Below are 6,364 nucleotides of genomic sequence, written 5' to 3'. Positions count from 1 at the left end.
GGAAACCAGCTGCCCTGCAGTTGGACTGGAGGCCTGCTCCATGGGAGGGAACACATCCCTGTTACTGAAAATTTAAAATAGTGGTAGTCATGAGCCCTAGGGGTGTAACATCTACTGATGTCTGGAAAAATGTATATACTATGCTTATCAAACTGCCCAGTAAGCACTTCTCTTAATATTTATGCCCTTATTTATACCCTTACACTACTCTCACTTTGGGTAGAGAATCTTCTCTTTTCAGGTGACAGTGACCTTGAGATGACTCAGAAGGCATCATAGTGCTGGAAAGGAATGACTGGAGTACTGAGTAACATCTCGATCACACCTTCCAAGGCTCAGGGTCTAATGCAGAAGAGGTGGCAGAAAGAATGTAAGAGCCAAAGGAAGGGTAGGACTCCTTACAACATGCTGCTCCAGACACAATATGGCCTGGATATCCATGACCTTATAGTGCCTGACACTACCTACACAAGAACATCATAAGAGGAGGAAAAGACCATGACATCAAAATAAAAGAGAGACTGATTGAGATGGGTAGGGGATATGATGGAGAATGGAATTTCAAAGGGGCAAGTGGGGAAGGAGGGAGGGTATTATCATGGGATATTTTTTATAAGCATGGAAAATGTTAATAAAAATTGAGAAAAAAAAGAACACTTAGTTAAATACTATGTTAGTTACCTTGTTGCTGAGACAAAATCCCTGACCGAAGTAGCTCATGGAAGGAGAAGCATGTCATTCAACTTACAGTTCCAGTGGGCATGGTGGTGAAAACCTGACAGAAGCAACAAAAGCAGCACCACCTCTTCACATCTTCAGGGAGGAAGGAGAGAGGGAACAAGCAAGTGGAGTTGGGCTGTAACACTTTAAAGCCCATCCCCAGAGACATGCTACCTCCAGCAAAGTTCCTCCTCCTACAAATTCCACAACTTTCCAAATGGTGCCCCTTTGCTGGGAGAAAGTATTCAAAGTCATGATCCCATATGAACATTACACAGTGGGCATTACATTCAAACCACTACAGGTAGCCTCACTACTTAACAAGCGCAAAACTATAGCTTCATTAAACTTATAAGTATTTCATTTTGGTAATATTTAAGAAAATGCTTATGTAAACACTTATGCATGTTTTACATCCATGTCTCTCTCTTCTTTAGGGCCACTTTTTGCCAACTATCAAAAGCAGGGATGCAGAGGCCATCAGGGATGTGTTCCCTCCCATGGAGCAGGCCTACAGTCCAACTGGAGGGCAGCTGGTTTCCACCATGACAGACCTACCGCTATTGCACCCATTGGTTCCAGCTTCAGGGCTGTCAACCTTAGAATACTCAAAAGAATCCCTGCGTCATTTTCATGTAATCACATTGCAATGCCTGTGACTACCTTTGACCTATGGGAATTTACTGTCCACAGCTCTGCAGTCAGTTATTAGCTGTTTTCTCCTGTTAGGCAGAAGAAACTGGGTTGTCATTATATTCCAAAGCATACAATTTCATTCCTTTTCTTTCTTCTTGAGCCAAGCCCTTTTGCCTCAAAACAGACTGGCCTGTTTCCTTTTATATAAGAGAGTGAGAGTGAAAGAGAGAGAGAGAGAGAGAGAGAGAGAGAGAGAATTGGCATGCCAGAGCCTCAGCCACTGCAATCAAATTCCAGATGTGTGTGCCCCTTTGTGCATATGTACAACCTTGTGCACCTCTGTCACTGTGCATCTGGATTATGTGGGACCTGGAGAGTCTAACATGAGTCCTTAAACTTTGCAGGCAAGTGTCTTAACCTCTAAACCTTCTCTCCAACCCAGAGCATGCAATTTTGTAGTGATGGAATGTGAACATTTCTTGCACTTCAGCATGCTTGTACACAAACATACATAGAATTAGGTTTTCAGTTGACTTGTGCTATAACTAATTCAAGCATACATTTCATTTTGCCCTATGAAGCTATACTCGAGAAACCACAGGCCACTGGTACAGTGGGCAGAGCACCCTGGACACAACTATGAAATTAGTCTGACCTGAATTAGAAGAATCTGTCTCTTCCTGGCTGGTTGACTTTGGTGAGTTTCTTAACCTCTCCAGGTCTCAGATTCCTGTTCTAGAAACCAGGAATAATGCTGACCCAACAGAGTGGTTCTTTTTCCTGAAAAAGCAACTGAAAATTCCACTTAGTTAATCCAGCTTCCTTTTCCTTTCTACAAATAAAGATCAGGGAGGAAGTGTATGCAGAGTATTAACATTCAGTCTGATACATTTTCTGCCCGCTCTTGGAAACTATTTTCTTTCACCCCAGTTGGATTTAGAATAAGATACCTTCAAGTGTTAGACTGGTATAAGAAATAACTTCCCTTTACTTTTGGCTGAAAATGGCAGCCTCTAAATTATGCATGGACATTTGATGTAAAGATTCCAGCATAAAACACTACTTCAGCAACACAGTGACATTAAAACTGGATTTCACGGAAACTGAGCACAGAGGCTTCACATACAGAATATAAAATCAAAATAATACATGAAATCAATTTTTAAATCATAACTGAAAAACTTTTTTAACAATCCCTCTTTTAAAACTTTCAGAAAAAATATCTCCAGGCTGGAGAGATGGCTCAGTGGATAAAGTGCTTGGCGCCACAAGCTTGAGGACCCTAGTTTGGATCTCCAGCACCCAAGGAAAAGCCAGGGGCTGCAGGCATTTGTAATTTCAGGTATGCTCAGGGGCAAGAAAGGGAGGTATAGACAGGAGAATCAGCAGGAAGCTTAGGAACCAAGATCGCCTGGTGAATGCAGCTGCACACAAAATGAGACCTTGCCTCAAAGGACATATAAGGTAAGAAATGACATCCAAAGGTTTTCCTCTGAACTCCACACTCACTTTATGTGTGTGTGTTTGTATAGTAGCTATGATGTGTGCACCCACCTCACACACATGAACACATACTTCATACACCAAAAACATTTGCAGCTACATACACACATAATTTTTTTTTGATTCAAATATAATTAGCAACCACTTATTCTTAAAATGATTGATGCAGAGGCTGGAGAGGTGGCTCAGTGGTTAAGACGGATTTCTGCATAATTATTATGGTGTGGGTGGGTCTGGGGCCCCCGAATCTAAATCCCAGAACCCATGTAAGCAGCTAGGTGTGGTCACGCACATCTGTAACCCCAGTCCTTTGGGGAGAAGAGAATGGAGAATTTCTGGGGCTCATGGAGATGACAAGCTTCTGAGTCAGTGAAGAAACTCCACCAGGAGGCAGAGAGGAAAATTAGCAATAGAAAGGGACACCCACATCTTCACACATGTGTGCCCACACCTCGCTCCACATCACACCTGCTACTGCTACCACACCACACACAGACATACACACATTGATGTAAGCATTTTAATATTTAAAGGATTTCATATTCTATAGCTTAACTGAAAAAGGCAAAATAAGGCTGGGTGTGGTGGTGCATACTTTTAATCCCAGCACTCAGAAGGCAGAGGGTAGGAGGACTCTTGTGAGTTCAAGGGCAGCTTGAGACTACATAGTGAATTCCAGGTCAGACTGGGCTAGAGTGAGACCTCAAAAAAAAAAAAAAAGGCCAAAATAGTTAAAATTTTATTAAAATTAGATATTGTTATTTGCTATTAAACTGTTGCATGCCAAAGATTAATTCTAAGCCTAAAAAGTTAGCCCTGGAAAGTCAAACTCAAGCTAGTTGGCCATATACCTTGACACCCTGAGGCCCCCAAATCTCAGGCCAGGCTGAAGGTCTGAACTTTCAGCTTGTTTTCAGCAGATGGTTGCAGCAGGCACTGCCTCTCTAAGTACTTTTTGTTGTATTTGATGTTCATATGTCACCCAGCTGACTTTTGTTTGTTTCTTTGCTTGTTTGTTTGAGGTAGGGTCTTGCTCTAGCCCAGGCTGACCTGGAATTCATTATGTAGTCTCAGGGTGGCCTCAAACTCATGGCAATCCTCCTACCTCTTACTCCTGAGCACCCAGCTGACTTTGAATTAGCAAAGTTTTCTGTCTCTAGCTCCCAAGTGCTGGGATTACATGCTCACAAGTGTAGGCCATCACAAACAGCTAGCTTTTTTCTTTCTTTATTTGAATCAAGGTTTTCCTATATTGTCCAGGCTGGTCTTGAACTTCCATGTTCAAAAGTCTTCTTGCCTAGCCTCCCAGTTAGCTAATATTACAGGCACATGCCACTACCCTGACTTCTAGAAACTTCTTGATCTAAATCCTCTTTAGTTTCTAGCCAAGCCAGTTAAGTGAAAGTATCAAAGACAAATGTAAAATCTCTGTGCCAACTCTTGGAATTTTTCAAATTTTTCAAAGCTACATGACAATAAAGAGGTATTTCACCATAGATCCATGGGCTGACAGCTGCTCATGGCATGGACATAGTCTGAATCTCTATCTGATATATCTCACCCTGCTCATTTTAGACAAAACATTTCATCATCATTCATCCTAAAACTCCTTGGTTAATGCTCAAATGTGTCACTAAGTTTTCTTTCAATTTTATATCATTTGTGGGGGAAAATTTGTGAGCATAAAATACACTTGGTGGGCTGGTGTTGCAGTCAGGTTTACATTGTTGGCAGGAAACACCCAACCAAGAGCAGTTTGTGGGGAAAAAGGTTGGTTTTGGTTTACAGACTCAGGGGAATCTCCATGATGTCAGGGGGAAATGATGGCATGAGCAGAGGGTGGACATCACTTCCTGAGCAACATCAGATAGACAACAGCAACAGCAACAGGAGAGTGTGCCAAACACTGGCGAGGGGAAACTGACTATAATATCTATAAGCCCACTCCCAATAATACACTGCTTCCAGGAGGCATTCTATCCCAAATCTCTATCAGCTGAGAACTAGAATTCAAAACACCTATGTTTGTGGGGGATAACTGACTCAAATCACCACATTCTGCACCTGGTCCCCATAAACTGATAATCATGCATCATGTAAAATGCAATGCATTCAGTCCAACTTTAAAAATCCCCATAGGGCTAGAGAGATGGCTTAGCAGTTAATGAGTTTTCCTGTAAAGCCAAAGGACCTCGGTTTGATTCCCCAGGACCCACTTAAGCCAGATGCACAAGGTGGCGCATACATCTGAAGTTTGTTTGCAGTGGTAGAGGCCCTGTAATACCCATTCTCTTTCTCTCTCTCTCTTTGTCTGTCTCTATGTCTGCCTCTTTTCCTCTCTCATTCTCTCAAATAAATAAATAAATAAATAAATTTTAAAAATCCCCATAGTTTTTATCAATACCAATGATGTTTAAACATCCCCATAGTCCAAAGTCTTTTAACTGAGCCATAATACCAAAAATAAACCAAAAACCCCATAATCATACAGAATACACATTCACACTGCAAAGCCAAAGGACCCAGGTTCGATTCCCCAGGACCTACGTTAGCCAGATTCACAAGGTAGCTCATGCATTTGGAGTTTGTTTGAAGCTGATAGAGGCATTGGTGTGCCTATTCTCTCACTCTTTCTCTCTCAAATAAATAAATAATAGCATAAATCTGTTTGAATTTTTCCAACTTTAAATCTTAGATCTTTCTGTTCTATATCTTCTGCCAAGCACATCAGTTCATTACTTTCAAATTCAACCTTGATCAAACTCTCTGAGTAAGGGCCAGAATACAACCAGGCTTTATGCCAGTAGCCCAGTTCGTTCTCTGCTGTCTTTCCTTCCCCTTTGAATGTTCTAAAGCCAACACAATTCTCGATGAATTTAGCATTTCAAACTCTCACCAAAATAACCAATAAAATTTGGCTTGCCACTGTCTGTGGCTTTTGCAGTCCAAAGTACCAACACCATGCATATTCCTCCACCCCACAAGTTCCAAAAGATCAAAATCCACATGGTCAGATTCATCTCAACAACACCCACTTCTGGTACTAAATTCCTATAGGAGACAGTTCCACAATCCTGGGACAAATATCTAACCAGACACAGTTTGTGGGAGGAATGGGATTTACTTTGGGTTTAGAGATTACAGGAAGTTCCATCTATGGTAGAAGAACCTGGCAATACAAGATTTAAAACAACCAGGACAAACATCAAACTCTGAAGCTCCAAATCCAGCAACTCTAGTCAGTGACAAATCTCCAAGTTTGATAGTCCTAACCAGCAACAAGTCTCTGGAGTTCCAATCCATCCCTCCAGCTAGGCTAATCACAGTCTTGGAAAACTTCATCCAGGGCTGGCAGCTGGCCTTACCAGTCTTCTTGTGGATCCAGCATTCCCACTGGGTCTCCATTACAACCCAGCATCCATTCTCATGACTCCATCGGGTCTCTGTACAGGTAACCCAGCAAACCTGCTTCAAACTGCCCATGGCCATTTCCAAAACACAAGAC

The sequence above is a fragment of the Jaculus jaculus genome, chromosome 2, assembly GCF_020740685.1.
Source record: "Jaculus jaculus isolate mJacJac1 chromosome 2, mJacJac1.mat.Y.cur, whole genome shotgun sequence".
NCBI classification, from domain to species: domain Eukaryota; kingdom Metazoa; phylum Chordata; class Mammalia; order Rodentia; family Dipodidae; genus Jaculus; species Jaculus jaculus.
This window is presented reverse-complemented; position numbering follows the sequence as displayed.